General features: G+C 44.6%; 1 protein-coding gene across 4 annotated transcripts in view; it reads right to left on the bottom strand.

Annotated features, from left to right (window-relative positions):
- Positions 1-4,215, bottom strand: part of LOC116374138 (interleukin-1 receptor accessory protein-like 1) — a 399,675-nt gene extending 395,460 nt beyond the window's left edge. For 2 of the 4 annotated variants that reach the window (XM_031823979.1, XM_031823977.1), the window contains exon 1: positions 3,283-4,215. The gene's annotated coding sequence lies outside the window, so the exon portion shown is untranslated. The remainder of the gene's footprint in view (positions 1-3,282) is intronic. The other 2 variants (XM_031823980.1, XM_031823978.1) reach the window with 2 other exon arrangements.
- Between the last annotated feature and the right edge of the window lie 14,330 nt (positions 4,216-18,545).

Genomic DNA, 18,545 nt, shown 5'->3' with positions numbered 1-18,545 from the left:
GGAAGTCAAGTTGAAAGTCAAGTTGAAAGTCACAACTCTTCAGTGAGACCATTCTACTGCCAATGTTTGTCTATTGAGATTGCATGGCTGTGTGCTCAATTTTATACACCTGTCAGCAACGGGTGTGGCTGAAAAAGACAAATCCACAAATGTTAAGGGGTGTCCACATAAGGGGTGTCCACATCCCCATTTTGTACCTACAGTGAATTTAATGGCTTGCAATGCGTATTCTATATACAACCCACTGTGCAAAAACAGGTTGAATCAAAATAGTTTACAAGTCATTTAATCCAAAGAAAATATTGAAACAACTTGGAAAACTGCTTGGATTTGCCTTAAGGGATTTTTTTTACCCAACTGTTAACCTAAATCCAATGACATGGTGACAATTTTTATGGTTTCTCTCTCTCCATCACTCCATCACTCTCGCCCTCTCTCTCTCTCCCTCCCTCTCTGTCCTGCTCTCTCTTTTCTCACATTCTTTCTTTCTTTCTCTCTATCTCCATCCCTCCTCTCAATCCCTCCATCTCTCACCCTCCCTAGCTCCCTCTCTCTCCCCCCTCTCTCTCTCTATCTCCATCCCTCCTCTCAATCCCTCCATCTCTCACCCTCCCTAGCTCCCTCTCTCTCCCCCTTCTCTCTCTCCTTCTCTCATTCCTTCTCCCCTCAACGCCAGTGTTCTTTCATTTCCATCAGTCTTATTAATGTAATCTAATAACAACGATAAAGGCGCCCCTTCAGTCAGTGCCTCCCTCACAAATCCTAACCAATTGTTCCAATCACTCCTCAGCACTGAGCCAATGTTCCATAGCCAGACACTCTTATTTCCCACAACATTAATGAACTCCATCATTTGAAAGCCACTTGACTGCAGGTTGGGGGAGGAGCCTCGGTTACAGCTCCTTGAAAATTAAAAGTATCAATCAAGGAGGAGATCAGTGGTTATGATGGCTCCCCTGAACATATGCAGATGCTAACCAGAATGCATGCATGCAATGTCATAATGAGCCCGGAAATCTCCGGTGCTGTCTTGTGGTCCTTCAAATCATACATTTGGATGCTTATTGTGTCATTACTGGACATACAGTATTAAAAAAATCACATTATATTTGATTGATGTGCGTGTTAATGTAACAAAATGCACCTAATGCTGGACCATGACCTGCATCACATTGTGAATTGAAATGGATGAATCATTATAATCTGAAGAGTGTCAATATTGTCAAATCTCTATATCAATGACTATGAGAAGCATTCAAGCAAGCTCAATATCTGACCACAGGGCCTTCCTTCCCACTTGGCACAAGACGTCAATGAAATGTCTATTCCATGTTGATTCAACATAATTTCACTGAAATGACTTGGAAACAACGTTTATTCAACCAGTGTATGCCCAGCGGGTTAAGAAGCATGTCTTCTGCAACATTGTTGCTGTGTTTGAATCCACCCAAAGGAATTGAGTGAAAGCAGCAGGAGACGCATTGAAAATCGTTTTGTCCTGTGTGCCTTGAGCAACTTCATTTCTCTCCCTTGGTCCTGGATTGATGATAGGGTTTCAATATACACTTGGCATACATCTTGACTGCACACGATATAGGCTCGTTAGAGCAAAATTGCATGTCCAGCCAAATAAAGTTAATTTGACCGTTTTGGTGCAGTAGGTCTGCTTGAGGCAGACACCTGTGTTGTAACCTACACATGCAGGGGTGTATTCACTAGGAACCAAACAGAACCAAACGGAAGCAAACGGAACGAAAACGGGGAGGGACCTGCCTGGATATGTCCAATAGAAACTCTTGCTTTAGTCCAAACTGTTTGCAACGGTTTGGACTAATGATTACACCCCAGGTTAATGCTCTTCTCTTCAATCTGTCGACTCTGGGAGCTGTCATTTCAGCACCACGGGTTAAACAGCACTTGAATGTTGCTTATGTCGCACTTGTCATCTTTTTGGGGGTCTGGGATGTGAAACGGTGCATCCACGATCCCTTCACCGGTCCATGTGCATTGACGGCACAGTGGCTAAAACCTAGTGGTTTAGTGGGTAATCCAAGATCCAAATCGTAATTTTACTGAGCTATGTGTCTGTCACATTCATTTCAAGGTGGAATTCACTGGTGACCTATTCGCACACTTCACATGAACGAACAGATCAATGCCGCGCGCGTCTTCCAATGATTTAGGGATTTAGTTCACCATCTGCAGCTGAGGATGCACACACGCATCTTTCCAGCGCCACACAACTTTGCAACCTGCCGTTACGCCATAGTCTAAACAGGCTATATCTTAAATTCCCTATCTGTTGAAATATCGTATTTGTAAAATATATTAAAGGTAACACAACTACAGCTTTGCATATAATGAGCATTCATTAATATATATATATACACACAGCATATTTATCTCCATCATGGACACACACAAGCACGCACTAACGCGAACGCACAAAAACATTTATTTATTTATTTTACCTTTATTTAACCAGGCAAGTCAGTTAAGAACATATTCTTATTTTCAATGACGGCCTAGGAACAGTGGGTTAACTGCCTGTTCAGGGGCAGAACGACAGATTTGTACCTTGTCAGCTCGGGGGTTTGAACTCGCAACCTTCCGGTTACTAGTCCAACGCTCTAACCACGCACACACGTTTATGATCAGAGACATGATCGTTTCACTCTTGCCATAAAAGCTTTCTATTTTTCAGCAATACTGTGTCATTGCTGCAGTGCACATCTATTTTCACTGAGTTACAACTTTTAACAGATATAAATAACGTTAAAATAAATTACAGTACGCTGATCAAGTAGCGTAATGTAGCCTATTACAGTAGGCTGATCAAGTAGCGTAATGTAGCCTATTACAGTAGGCTTATCAAGCAGCGTAATGTAGCCTATTACAGTAGGCTTATCAAGCAGCGAAATGTAGCCTATGCGCAATGAACATTACACAATTTCAAACAACCCCAAAGAGTGCTCTAGCGCCCAACGCATACAACTCTATGGGTAACGAGCTGTAGAAACGAAAATTCCGTACAATGCGCATAAACTGCTGCGAGGTGTAGCACTCGGGGGACTAAAGGCACTTGTACTATGGAAGGAGCTCATTCAAATTGCTACATATAACATTCAGGTTTCACATAAAAATTGAATGTTTTTTATGGTAAGAAGGTAGAAGGTAGAAGCCTCCTGACCATAGAACCAATGTGTTGCATTGAATTACATTTAAATGTTTTAATCAAGAAACTTTACATCGCTGCACTGATAACAAAACATATGAACTTACCCACAAGCAGTTTCCAAAATGATCCTATTCCGCTGTCAGTTCCGATCATAAAAGCTCACCATCACAATGCCGGTGTAGGGTAATGCTAATAACACGCCTCGTCTCCTTATACAAATGTCGTTGAACAATATGCCTAATAAGCCAAATTGTCCACAGCGGGGTCTAATCCAAAGAACATATGCATATCATCTGCTTTTTTCAGTGCCGAATAAAAAAGGTGCAGATGGTCAATTTGAAAATAACATTAAGACCCGCGGCGGTGGGGAAATCTAATATGATAGGAGAAAAAGGTTGACATAATGAAGGAGAAAATCAAACATTCCAGACTGCCGATCCTTGGTTATACATAGTCCCACAAACCTCTCCGCTGCGAAACACACAATTTCCCACCCCCAAACGTGCGGTCCTCCCAGGCTGCAGAACGGCAGAGAGCTATCTATAATGTAGGCTATATTTCACAAGTATTCTGTAATACCACATCCGATTAGGTTTTCCTTCAGCGTACCGCTATGCGAACACTCACAATCCGAGTTTGATGGATCCGTCCTTCAAGTCCAAGAGCCCGCGCAGAGTCTTCGTGCACCAACAGACGCACCGGGGGAAAAATTCCGTGGATGGAGAAAACAGATGTGCATACAGTCCAAATATGAAACTATAAATACATGTCTGAATACTATTTGCCTTGCAGTTAATTTGCATTTAGTGGGGCATTTCCAGACACCAGATTCATTCCCCTGCCCTCGCTAGACCGCAGTCACTATGTGGACCGGTAGGCAAAGCAGTTCTCAAGTTTAAAGATAGACGTACTGCCGCCCAATGGAAAAAAATGATAAGATTCTAGTCACACTACCCAGACCAACCGTCCACTATTACTACATTTATCTGTCGAGCCACCTTTTCATAGGCCAGTGGTTCGCAAACTGTGGGACGCGTGAGATGTGCATCATCAGTACCCCTCTTGTCGTGTCAATTATTGTGTACGCAAGAGCAGGGTTTCCCAATCTCGGTCCTGGGGGGGGGGGGGGGGGTTCCCCAATGCTGGAAGGGGGGCCTGACTGAAAAAGTTTGGGAACCCATGGCAAAGGTGAGACATGTGTGTTTGGAGTTGAATGTGCCCCAAAAAGTCAACAAATAGCATATGGTCTCCTAATGGTGATATATGATTTTTCACACACAAAAAAACAACAGGGATGTCAACACAAGTTGAACAATATCAAATGATATGGTTTCACTGGGTGATACACTAGCATGGTTTTATGTGTAGCATTTAAATGGAATCCATGTAATATCGCAGTGTAATTCATAACATATCATACCTTCTGCAAATTCATAATGTATTGCACAAATTGCAATTCGTAACATATTGTACAAATTGCAATTCGAGGGACTGCATGTGTCCCCAAGTAACACAGAGGAACTGCATGTGTCCCCAAGTAACACAGAGGGACTGCATGTGTCCCCAAGTAACACAGAGGGACTGCATGTGTCCCCAAGTAACACAGAGGGACTGCATGTGTCCCCAAGTAACACAGAGGGACTGCATGTGTCCCCAAGTAACACAGAGGGACTGCATGTGTCCCCAAGTAACACAGAGGGACTGCATGTGTCCCCAAGTAACACAGAGGAACTGCATGTGTCCCCAAGTAACACAGAGGAACTGCATGTGTCCCCAAGTAACACAGATGGACTGCATGTGTCCCCAAGTAACACAGATGGACTGCATGTGTCCCCAAGTAACACAGAGGGACTGCATGTGTCCCTAAGTAACACAGAGGGACTGCATGTGTCCCCAAGTAACATTTTCAGTTATTTTCCTCTACTCTCCAGCTGAGCCTTATCCTGAAATACATTGACACTGTCATGTTAAATCAGCGATCTCAATCCCTGGTGTTGAACCACCTGCCTGTCTGGTCGACGAGGTATTCATCCCAGTTCTCAAGGTATGTTCATACAGACTAAGAGGTTGATGGGAATGCAGACTTCCCTGTGAACCCAGCAGAGGTTCTGGCTGTGTCCCATATGGCACTCCTTATATAGGGCACCACGTTTGACCAAAGCCCTATGGGCCTTGTTTGATTTCCCCAGGACTGGGCAACCCTGTCAAGGTGGTGGCCTCAGAGTCCCTGTCTCTGTGAGGTGAATTTCGATGAGGGGGCTTTAAGAGAAATAAAGGCCCCCTCAGACAGAACCTCTGCACTGTGTGCTCTCTCTGTCATACAGGCCTGGCAGGGAACGTGACTTCTTCATGAATGGAGAGTGGACAAACACGGCTTTGAGGTCTTTTTTCTCTCTCCTTCTCCTAGTGTGGGGATAGTTGTGCAGGTTTGAGGCTGGTTGATACTGCTGGACAACGCAGGGTGAAAGGGGAAGAGGGTCTGTGTTGTGTGGTTTCTGATGAGACAGGGGGTACATTGACTGGAATGAATACGAGTAACAGCAACTGTTTCTATTTTCTAGATTGGGAATTCTGGTTTAATTACTGCTTAAAGTTCCCTTTTGCAAACGCTTATTAAACATTTGTTTTATCCCATTTTGCTCACTTTTCCATATTACTCCGAAATACAGTACATATTTGTTGAATAGAATAATATGTATCGACAGTTCACATACGCAACCCTCCACAAACAGCATATTGACCTGAGGCTGCAGAAGCTGTCACACAGAGTTCATACATACAGAGAATAATGCACATTGTGAAGCTGCAATAACATCACTATGGTAACTACTGTACAGCAAGGTTCCGTGGGCTAGAGAGCTCTTCACATCCTGCCTTCAGTGTTACAGGTTAACCGTGGAAAACCATCCCAGCAATAATTCATGATACAGTAAGGAGCCACAAGCCCACTTTTTATAAACCAGGTCCGCTTGAAAGACACAGATTTGTAAATGGATGCATCAACACCCACCCACCCACCCGCAAACACACACCCACACCCACACCAACACACACACACACACACACACACAAGGAAGCAAGGAAAGGAAATCACAAGCCGGTTGATTTTACCCCCTAATTACAAGATTATTTCATCTGCGGGTCCAGGATGTCCGGCAGTTATTGAGGCAGAAGGACACAACCTCCTCTCGGATTGCAGGGACTATCCAGCTACGTCCGCTCATTAGTTTGGCACACACCTGTGCCAATACTGTGGCAATACTAAACCCATTACACAACGCAATGACATATCACCATCAACATCTTTCAGCTTCTGTAACACACACCTTAAATAACTGTTGTACTATATGATACGACACCATGTTATACCATATCACAGGATTGTTATATTTCAAAGCTGAGGAAGGAACTTCACTCATTGATTCTAGAGGAAGATATTGCAGCCAACATGGAACAGTGTGAATCCACAGAGAGCAGAGCACAATCTCTGGATGAGAGACAGAGAAGTTCTGGGCACAAATCAACCCAAACTTTCTGTGTGCGGCAGCGGGAGCTTCCATTTGTAAGTCATGTCTTTTATGGAGGGACATACAAGGAGGAGTGTGGAGGGAGAGATAGAAACAGAGGGGTGTTGGGGGATTTAAAAAACACCCTGCTGGGTTCTCACAGAGAAGGACCAGACAGCCGGGTCATGTTGTAACACTCTCCGGAAAATGTCCAAGTGTCATGTCAGGCGACGGGGGCGTCTCTCTGGCCATGGCTCAGCTGGAGGGAGACATCCCACCACAGCTGCATTTCCTCATCAGTGGATGAAGATGTGTGTGGAGATGACAGAGATGAAGCGATAGGAAACGATGGTTGGTTCTCAATAGAATGCTAAGGGTTTCGCATCATTTAGTATTTAGACAAAAGCTCTCTCTTTGGGGAAATAGCGAAAGCAGCATGCCATGTACAGTAAAAACAATATATTCATCAATATTAATGATACTACATTGCTGCCTCCATGGGTGTCTAAATCTTGTTGAATAATTCAACAAAATTTGTTCCAGCTCATCATCACAACTTAACACTCTCCCACATTTCCCGACCCTGAAACAGGTATCTGGCTAGCCTACCATTAGAGATGTCCTTCCGTGATATGGAGCAGAGGGAGCCCTGCGTGGCAATACTAATCAGTTTAAGGGTTTTGACGCCGCTGTCAACATCATTAGCCAGTCTTATTCAGATCCCTTGCGTGTCGACTGAATTATACATCATGAGGTTCAGTCAAGGTATTCAGCGGAGCTGTCATGAAGATGACTCCCAGGGCCACGGAGGGACGTCACTGTGCCAACCTCTTGCCTTAATTAGACGGTCTTGGCCCATTCCAGGAAGTCCCCATAGTACCTTTACATAATCTCTTCAGCATGTTGGAGGTGTGTAGCAACAGTGTAGCAGGCAGTGTAAGTGTCCAGATAGAATATTAATGGAGTAGAGTAGAAGAGGTATGATGTCTTGACGTCTCTGGGCGATTCCAGTGTTTAGCGTTCTTTTTTTCTTTGTTTTTCTTTTAAATCCCCCAACACCCCTCTGTTTCGATCTCTCCCTCCACACTCCTAAGTGGCAGATAGCGACTTGGTTTAGCCTATCACAGGGCCTGGCCGATGCTTGATACGATAGTGTACGGTGAAGCTTCCTCTGAGCCACATCGTTGATGGTTTCATGTCTGTGAGATGTGCCGCTCTGGTAACTGTAGGTCAGCAATGCAATGGCTTTTCCCGTTTGGCGCCGGTGAAAACATCATACAGGTCCCTGATTCCATCAGATGACGACTGCGCTGTAGTTTTCGCTCCTTTGCCAGGTTTCACCCCATCTTCTCTGCACGCTCTATTTAAATTCAGCTAACGGCTGCTATTTAAAAGGTTTACATGAAGCTGATTGATGGTGTCAGGGCCTGTTCTTTAAATGAAATGTAGGGGTAGTTTTCTTTAATTCCACATGCACTGAGCTACTGTAGTGTGCGCTTAAGCATAGCGATCGCTGCTGTTTCTATTCTGCAGCAAATAGAGTAAAGCTGAATAATACAACCAGCATGTTATGAACTCTACATGCAACAGTACTGGTCGACAGGAGGAGGTTTCTTTATGACAGATGGTCATAAGCCTATATGCATAATGATGCATTATACATGTACTAGTATGACACAGTCATAATGCAGTATTAGCACAGTTATAGACACACATAAAGACTCATTAAGTCTCATAATCCCGTATCAAATCAAATTTTATTTGTCACATACACATGGTTAGCAGATGTTAATGCGAGTGTAACGAAATGCTTGTGCTTCTAGTTCCGACAATGCAGTAATAACCAACGAGTAATCTAACCTAACAATTCCACAACTACTACCTTATACACACAAGTGTAGAGGGATAAAGAATATGTACATAAAGATATATGAATGAGTGATGGTACAGAACGGCATAGGTAAGATGCAGTAGATGGTATCGAGTACAGTATATACATATGAGATGAGTAATGTAGGGTATGTAAACATAAAGTGGCATTGTTTAAAGTGGCTAGTGATACATGTATTACATAAAGATAGCAAGATGCAGTAGATGATATAGAGTACAGTATATACATATACATATGAGATGAATAATGTAGGGTATGTAAACATTATATTAAGTAGCATTGTTTAAAGTGGCTAGTGATACATTTTTTTCCATCAATTCCCATTATTAAAGTGGCTGGAGTTGAGTCAGTATAATGGCAGCAGCCACTCGATGTTAGTGGTTGCTGTTTAACAGTCTGATGGCCTTGAGATAGAAGCTGTTTTTCAGTCTCTCGGTCCCTGCTTTGATGCACCTGTACTGACCTCGCCTTCTGGATGATAGCGGGGTGAACAGGCAGTGGATCGGGTGGTTGTTGTCCTTGATGATCTTTATGGCCTTCCTGTGACATAGGGTGGTGTACGTGTCCTGGAGGGCAGGTAGTTTTCCCCCGGTGATGCGTTGTGCAGCTCTCACTACCCTTTGGAGAGCCTTACGGTTGTGGGCGGAGCAGTTGCCGTACCAGGCGGTGATACAGCCTGACAGGATGCTCTCGATTGTGCATCTGTAGAAGTTTGTGAGTGATTTTGGTGACAAGCCAAATTTCTTCAGCCTCCTGAGGTTGAAGAGGCGCTGCTGCTGAGTAGAGGTGTCAATGTTTCATTATTATTACTGTATTATTACATTACTATTATTATTATTCATTAGTATTACTGTATGCCTGAAACTGGGAGCTTTACTACTTTGTCAAATCAAATCAAATGTTTGTGTATACTGTATTACAGTTTTTCCCAATTGGAACTTGAAACGCAATCACTGAAACCTGAAACTCATATACCAAATCCCTAAACCAAGTCTGCAAAATTGCAAGCAAAATTCCTGCTTTACACTCTCTGCCCAGCCTCCCTTATACTCCATCAATGGTTGAGCACATGGTCAACCAATGTGGCCCTGATCTCATCTGAGACAACTGTCCTTCCTCATTCTCCTCTTCTTACTCACTCCTTCACCTCTAGCTCTTGCTTCACCATTGACTTCCATTTTCCTCCAAAACAGGAGCACACATCTGTGGCCTTTTATAGTGCTAAATGCTCTGTGAACAATTCAGCAACTAGTGTTTACACCTGTGAGGAGTGGGTGTTGCCAATTGGTGTATAGAGCTTGGCATTGTGATTGGCATGGCTTTCCAAAGGGACTAAATAGATTTTAATTTTGAATGTTGTGCCTAATGTAGAGAACTGTGTGTAGTGTTTTACAAAAAGTGAGATATAGAATTGAAAACTGAGTGTAAAGCTGTAACGGCTCTCTTCTATCTCCTCCTCTGACGAAGAGGTAGAACAAGGATCGGACCAAAATGCAGCGTGATGATGATTCATGATATATTTTAATGAAGGAAAACCTATACATACAGAAACTACAAAACTAACGAAATGAAATGATGAAAACCGAAACAGCCCTATCTGGTGCAAACACAAAGACAGGAACAATCACCCACGAAAACACTCACAGAATATGGCTGCCTAAATATGGTTCCCAATCAGAGACAACGATAATCACCTGACTCTGATTGAGAACCGCCTCAGGCAGCCATAGACTACGTAGACACCCCACAAAACCCCTAAGACAAAAACACACCACAATAACCCATGTCACACCCTGGCCTGACCAAATAACTAAAGAAAACACAAAATACTAAGACCAAGGCATGACAGAACCCCCCCTAAGGTGCGGACTCCCGGACGCACCTCAAAACCATAGGGAGGGTCCGGGTGGGCGTCTGTCCATGGTGGCGGCTCCGGCTCGGGACGTGGACCCCACTCCATAAATGTCATAGTTCCTCCCCCTCGCGTCCTGGGATAATCCACCCTCGCCGCCGACCATGGCCTAATAGTCCTCACCCAGAACCCCACTGGACTGAGGGGCAGCTCGTGACTGAGGGGCAGCTCGGGACTGAGGGGCAGCTCGGGACTGAGGGGCAGCTCGGGACTGAGGGGCAGCTCGGGACTGAGGGGAAGCCCAGCACTGAGGGGAAGCCCAGCACTGAGGGGAAGCCCAGCACTGAGGGGAAGCCCAGCACTGAGGGGAAGCCCAGCACTGAGAGGAAGCCCAGCACTGAGAGGAAGCCCAGCACTGAGAGGAAGCTCAGGCAGGTAGTTGGCTTTGGCAGATCCTGGCTGGCTGGCGGATCTGGAAGAGTCTGGTTGACTGGCAGATCTGGAAGAGTCTGGTTGACTGACGATCTGGAAGAGTCTGGTTGACTGGCAGATCTGGAAGAGTCTGGTTGACTGGCAGATCTGGAAGAGTCTGGTTGACTGGCAGATCTGGAAGAGTCTGGTTGACTGGCAGATCTGGAAGAGTCTGGTTGACTGGCAGATCTGGAAGAGTCTGGCTGACTGGCGTATCTAGCTGCTCTGGCTGCTCCATGCAGACTGGCAGCTCTGGCTGCTCCATGCAGACTGACAGCTCTGGCTGCTCCATGCAGACTGCCATCTCAGGCTGCTCCATGCAGACTGCCATCTCAGGCTGCTCCATGCAGACTGACAGCTCTGACTGCTCCATGCAGACTGGCAGCTCTGGCTGCTCCATGCAGACTGGCAGCTCAGGCTGCGCTGAACAGGCAGGAGACTCCGGCAGCGCTGGAGAGAAGGAAGGCTCTGGCTGCGCTAAACAGGCGGGAGACTCCGGCAGCGCAGGAGAGGAGAAAGGCTCCGACAGCGCTGAACAGGCGGGAGACTCCGGCAGCGCTGGAGAGGCGAGGCGCACTGTAGGCCTGATGCGTGGTGCTGGCACTGGTGGAACTGGATAGAGAACACGCACAGGAAGCCTGGTGCGGGGAGCTGCCACCGGAGGACTGGTGTGTAGAAGTGGCTCTGGATAGACCGGACCGTGCAGGCGCACTGGAGCTCTTGAGCAGCAAGCCTGCCCAACCTTACCTGGCTCGATGCCCACTCTAGCCCGGCCAATACGAAGAGCTGGTATGAACCACACCGGGCTATGCACCCGCACTGGAAACACTGTGCGCTCCATAGCATAACACGGTGCCTGCCCGGTCTCTCTAGCCCCCCGGTCAGCACAGGGAGTTTGCGCAGGTCTCCTACCTGGCATAGCCATACTCCCTGTGAGCCCCCCCCCCCCCCAAGACATTTTTGGGGCCGACTCTCAGTCTTCCATCCGCGTCGCCGTGCTGCCTCCTCATACCAGCACCTCTCCGCTTTCACCGCCTCCAGTTCTTCCTTGGGGCGGCGATATTCTCCAGGCTGAGCCCAAGGTCCTTCACCGTCCAGTTCGTCCTCCCATGTCCAGTCCCTCTCTCGCTGCACCTTGGTGCGGCTACACTCCCCTGGTTTAGCCCAGGGTCCTCTCCCGTCGAGGATTTCCTCCCAAGTCCAGAAATTCTTGTCGCGCTGCTCCTGCTGCCGCTGTTGCCTGTTACCACGCCACTTGTTCCGGGTGTGGTGGGTGATTCTGTGACGGCTCTCTTCTATCTCCTCCTCTGACGAAGAGGTAGAACAAGGATCTGACAAATGCAGCGTGATGATGATTCATGATATATTTTAATGAAGGAAAACCTATACATACAGAAACTACAAAACTAACGAAATGAAATAATGAAAACCGAAACAGCCCTATCTGGTGCAAACACAAAGACAGGAACAATCACCCACGAAAACACTCACAGAATATGGCTGCCTAAATATGGTTCCCAATCAGAGACAACGATAATCACCTGACTCTGATTGAGAACCGCCTCAGGCAGCCATAGACTACGTAGACACCCCACAAAACCCCTAAGACAAAAACACACCACAATAACCCATGTCACACCCTGGACTGACCAAATAACTAAAGAAAACACAAAATACTAAGACCAAGGCATGACAAAAGCAGGAATTGTGCTTGCAATTTTGCAGACTTGGTTCCAACCTTCAGCTCCCTCCACAGATTTTCTATGGGATTAAGGTCTGGAGACTGGCTAGGCCACTCCAGGACCTTAATGTGCTTCTTCTTGAGCCACTCCTTTGTTGCCTTGGCTGTGTGTTTTGGGTCATTGTCATGCTGGAATACCCATCCACGACCCATTTTCAATGCCCTGGCTGAGGAAAGGAGGTCCTCACCCAAGATTTGAAGGTACATGGCCCCGTCCATCATCCCTTTGATGCGGTGAAGTTGTCCTGTCCCCTGAGCAGAAAAACACCCCCAAAGCATAATGTTTCCACCTCCATGTTTGACGGTGGGGATGGTGTTCTTGGGGTCATAGACAGCATTCCTCCTCCTCCAAACACGGCAAGTTGAATTGATGCCAAAGAGCTCCATTTTGGTCTCATCTGACCACAACACTTTCACCCAGTTGTCCTCTGAATCATTCAGATGTTCTTTGGCAAACTTCAGACAGGCATGTATATGTGCTTTCTTGAGCAGGGGACCTTGCTGGCGCTGCAGGATTTCAGTCCTTCATGGCGTAGTGTGTTACCAATTGTTTTCTTGGTGACTATGGTCCCAGCTGCCTTGGAATCATTGACAAGATCCTCCCGTGTAGTTCTGGGCTGATTCCTCACCGTTCTCATGATCATTTCAACTCCACGAGGTGAGATCTTGCATGGAGCCCCAGGCCGAGGGAGATTGACAGTTCCTTTGTGTTTCTTTCATTTGCGAATAATCGCACCAACTGTTGTCACCTTCTCACCAAGCTGCTTGGCGATGGTCTTGTAGCCCATTCCGGCCTTGTGTAGGTCTACAATCTTGTCCCTGACATCCTTGGAGAGCTCTTTGGTCTTGGCCATGGTGGAGAGTTTGGAATCTGTTTGATTGATTGCTTCTGTGGACAGGTGTCTTTTATACAGGTAACAAACTGAGATTAAGAGCGCTCCCTTTAAGAGTGTGCTCCTAATCTCAGCTCGTTACCTGTATAAAAGACACCTGGGAGCCAGAAATCTTTCTGATTGAGAGGTGGTCAAGTTCTTATTTCCCTCATTAAAATTCAAATCAATTTATAACATTTTTGGCATGCGTTTTTCTGGATTTTGTTGTTGTTATTCTGTCTCTCACTGTTCAAATAAACCTACCATTAAAATTGTAGACTGATCATTTCTTTGTCAGTGGGCAAACGTACAAAATCAGCAGGGGATCAAATAGTTTTTCCCCTCAGAAATTAAACAGTTTTGAATGCAGTGTTTGCTTTTGTAGAGTTTAGCATTTTGTGTTTGTGGTTTTGTGTAGAGTTTTGGGAAATTGGGCCAAAGATTCAGCAAACGTGTGTAAACAATGGAAAACTGTATTGTAGTGCTATTTTGTTTTTGTAGAACCGAGAGACTCATTGATGCTGCCAGTGAACTTTACTATACAGCAATTACAGTATTTACTGTCATTTCAGAGAATCATGGAGTTGGATGCAAGTCCCATCCCCCAGGAACTCATACTCATAGATGAGGCTGGATTCAGCGAAGACGAGGAGGAGAGGAAGGACATCATTGGTCAACGTGCCACATTGAGGTACCTGGCCAGCGCGGGGGAAATGTCATCGTATACGCAGCTATGAGCCACAATGGGGTCTTCCACCTCCATGCCACCCTTGGACCATACAACAATGCCCATCTCCATCTCTCCGTCTGGCCCTTCTCCAGGCAATGGCAATGTTCCAGCAGATTGCTGTCAGGGATGGATGAGTCAAGCCAAAATACATTTCCCCCTCTGTCTGACCATGGAGAATATCACCTGTGATGTTGATAAAATTCTGTGGCCGGACCAAAACAACAGGCATGACTGATTTTGTTTTCGCAATGGAGTATTTGTTTCTTGACTTATGATTTAGATTTTTATATCTAGTCCGTACAATTTAACTAACATACAATACAGTAGTATTTTTCTTCCTTTGCATATGCAAAATGTATTTACTGTATATGTTTGCATTTTTACTGTGTGTGTGCTTACAGTATGCTGGTTGACATGTATTGAGTCATTGTCACGCCCTGGTCGAAGTATATTGTGTTTGTCTTTATTTATTTGGTCAGGCCGGGGTGTGACATGGGTTTAATGTGGTGTGTTTTGTCTTGGGGTTTTTGTTAGGTATTGGGTGTGTGGTATAGTGGGGTTATCTAGCAAAGTCTATGGCTGTCTGGAGTGGTTCTCAATCAGAGGCAGGTGTTTATCGTTGTCTCTGATTGGGAACCATATTTAGGCAGCCATATTCTTTGAGTGTTTTGTGGGTGATAGTGCTTAGTGTCCTGATGTCCTTGTTCTGTGTTAGTTTACACAAGTATAGGCTGTTTCGGTTTTCGTTACGTTTATTGTTTTGGTAGTGTTTTTGTTTAGTGTGTTTTTTTCATTAAACATGAATCGTAATCTACACGCCGCATTTTGGTCCGATCCTTGCTACACCTCTTCGTCAGAGGAGGAGATAGTAGAAAACTGTTACAGTCATGTTGAAATATAAAACTGACATTTCTTTGCATTTGTTTTTCTTTGAGTATTCACAAACAATATACAGTATAACAACAAAATCTTATCCTTACCACTGAATTAGGATCTGATGGTAGTGAATATATTTTGAATATGTCACATTAGTGTGATCTTTGTTGTCACTGAGTCAGATTCACTTGATGTGTATGTGTGTCATTTCAATGCAGAGTTTCATTTTGAGCAGGGAGTACATGATTTTGATTGCTGTGTTTCATTTTGCAAGATGTCTGAGGGTTTTGGGGGAAATTGGCTAACTGTTTTGTGTTTAGAGTTTTTGAGTACCTAATATGTAGTTTCAGCAAATGTGTGTTACCAACTGGGAAACACTGTAATACAATGTGCAGGAGTGTCAAATTGCCAATTGTACATATGTAGGATCTTAATGTGATTATCCTGTTGTAGTAGAAGTTTCCAGCAATGCAGGATATGAAAACGTGTAGTGTATTTGAGGTTTAAAAAGCTTCTGAATTTTGTAATTTCCACTTTGAAATTTCAGACTTGATTTTTCCTTACAACAAAATGTGTCAACCTCTACAAAAATATCCATGAATCATAATCCACATAATAATTTACATGTCCTGTTGCTGTAGGATTATTTTCCTGCTGTAGCAAACTGGCTCAAATTAAGATCTACATCTGTAAGATTTTGAGGCAAGTTATGTTATGTAGTGTAGTGTTGCTTAATGTAGTGTAGTGTAGTGTTGCTTAATGTAGTGTAGTGTAGTGTTGCTTAATGTAGTGTAGTGTAGTGTTGCTTAATGTAGTGTAGTGTAGTGTTGCTTAATGTAGTGTAGTGTAGTGTTGCTTAATGTAGTGTAGTGTAGTGTTGCTTAATGTAGTGTAGTGTAGTGTTGCTTAATGTAGTGTAGTGTTGCTTAATGTAATGTAGTGTAGTGTTGTGTAGTGTTGTGTAATGTAGTGTAGTGTTGCTTAATGTAGTGTAGTGTTGTATAATGTAGTGTAGTGTAGTGTTGCTTAATGTAATGTAGTGTAGTGTTGTGTAGTGTTGTGTAATGTAGTGTAGTGTTGCTTAATGTAGTGTAGTGTTGTATAATGTAGTGTAGTGTAGTGTTGCTTAATGTAATGTAGTGTAGTGTAGTGTTGTGTAGTGTTGTGTAATGTAGTGTAGTGTTGTGTAGTGTAGTGTAGTGTAGTGTTGCTTAATGTAATGTAGTGTAGTGTAGTGTTGTGTAGTGTAGTGTTGCTTAATGTAATGTAGTGTAGTGTTGTGTAGTGTAGTGTTGTGTAATGTAGTGCAGTGTTGCTTAATGTAATGTAGTGTTGTGTAGTGCAGTGTTGTGTAATGTAGTGTAGTGTAGTGTAGTGTTGTAATGTAGTGTAGTGTTGCTTAATGTAATGTTGTATAGTGTAGTGTAGTGTTGTGTAATGTAGTGTAGTGTAGTGTTGCTTAATGTAGTGTAGTGTAGTGTTGTGTAGTGTAGTGTTGCTTAATGTAGTGTAGTGTTGTGTAATGTAGTGTAGTGTTGCTTAATGTAATGTTGTATAGTGTAGTGTAGTGTAGTGTTGTGTAATGTAGTGTAGTGTAGTTGCTTAATGTAGTGTAGTCACTGCCTTCCTGAAGACAAACAATGTATACGAAATGCTTCAGTCTGGTTTTAGACCCCATCATAGCACTGAGACGGCACTTGTGAAGGTGGTAAATGACATTTTAATGGCATCGGACCGAGGCTCTGCATCTGTCCTCGTGCTCCTAGACCTTAGTGCTGCTTTTGATACCATCGATCACCACATTCTTTTGGAGAGATTGGAAACCCAAATTGGTCTACACGGACATGTTCTGGCCTGGTTTAGATCTTATCTGTCGGAAAGATATCAGTTTGTCTCTGTGAATGGTTTGTCCTCTGACAAATCAACTGTAAATTTCGGTGTTCCTCAAGGTTCCGTTTTAGGACCACTATTGTTTTCACTATATATTTTTACCTCTTGGGGATGTTATTCGAAAACATAATGTAAACTTTCACTGCTATGCGGATGACACACAGCTGTACATTTCAATGAAACATGGTGAAGCCCCAAAATTGCCCTCGCTAGAAGCATGTGTTTCAGACATAAGGAAGTGGATGGCTGCAAACTTTCTACTATTAAACTCGGACAAAACAGAGATCTTCTGTTGAATCTGACAATTAATCTTAATGGTTGTACAGTCGTCTCAAATAAAACTGTGAAGGACCTCGGCGTTACTCTGGACCCTGATCTCTCTTTTGAAGAACATATCAAGACCATTTCGAGGACAGCTTTTTTCCATCTACGTAACATTGCAAAAATCAGAAACTTTCTGTCCAAAAATGATGCAGAAAAATTAATCCATGCTTTTGTCACTTCTAGGTTAGACTACTGCAATGCTCTATTTTCCGGCTACCCGGATAAAGCACTAAATAAACTTCAGTTAGTGCTAAATACGGCTGCTAGAATCCTGACTAGAACCAAACAATTTGATCATATTACTCCAGTGCTAGCCTCTCTACACTGGCTTCCTGTCAAAGCAAGGGCTGATTTCAAGGTTTTACTGCTAACCTACAAAGCATTACATGGGCTTGCTCCTACTTATCTCTCTGATTTGGTCCTGCCGTACATACCTATACGTACGCTACGGTCACAAGACGCAGGCCTCCTAATTGTCCCTAGAATTTCTAAGCAAACAGCTGGAGGCAGGGCTTTCTCCTATAGAGTTCCATTTCTATGGAACGGTCTGCCTACCCATGTCAGAGACGCAAACTCGGTCTCAACCTTTAAGTCTTTACTGAAGACTCATCTCTTCAGTGGGTCATATGATTGAGTGTAGTCTGGCCCAGGAGTGGGAAGGTGAACGGAAAGGCTCTGGAGCAACGAACCACCCTTGCTGTCTCTGCCTGGCCGGTTCCCCTCTTTCCACTGGGATTCTCTGCCTCTAACCCTATTACAGGGGCTGAGTCACTGGCTTGCTGGGGCTCTCTCATGCCGTCCCTGGAGGGGGTGCGTCACCTGAGTGGGTTGATTCACTGTTGTGGTCATCCTGTCTGGGTTGGCGCCCCCCCCCCCCCCCTTGGGTTGTGCCGTGGCGGAGATCTTTGTGGGCTATACTCAGCCTTGTCTCAGGATGGTATGTTGGTGGTTGAAGATATCCCTCTAGTGGTGTGGGGGCTGTGCTTTGGCAAAGTGGGTGGGGTTATATCCTTCCTGTTTGGCCCTGTCCGGGGTGTCCTCGGATGGGGCCACAGTGTCTCCTGACCCCTCCTGTCTCAGCCTCCAGTATTTATGCTGCAGTAGTTTATGTGTCGGGGGGCTGGGGTCAGTTTGTTATATCTGGAGTACTTCTCCTGTCCTATTCGGTGTCCTGTGTGAATCTAAGTGTGCGTTCTCTAATTCTCTCCTTCTCT

Source organism: Oncorhynchus kisutch, linkage group LG5, assembly GCF_002021735.2.
Source record: "Oncorhynchus kisutch isolate 150728-3 linkage group LG5, Okis_V2, whole genome shotgun sequence".
NCBI lineage: Eukaryota > Metazoa > Chordata > Actinopteri > Salmoniformes > Salmonidae > Oncorhynchus > Oncorhynchus kisutch.
Note: the sequence above shows the minus strand (reverse complement) of the source record. Positions and strands in the feature narration are given on the sequence as shown.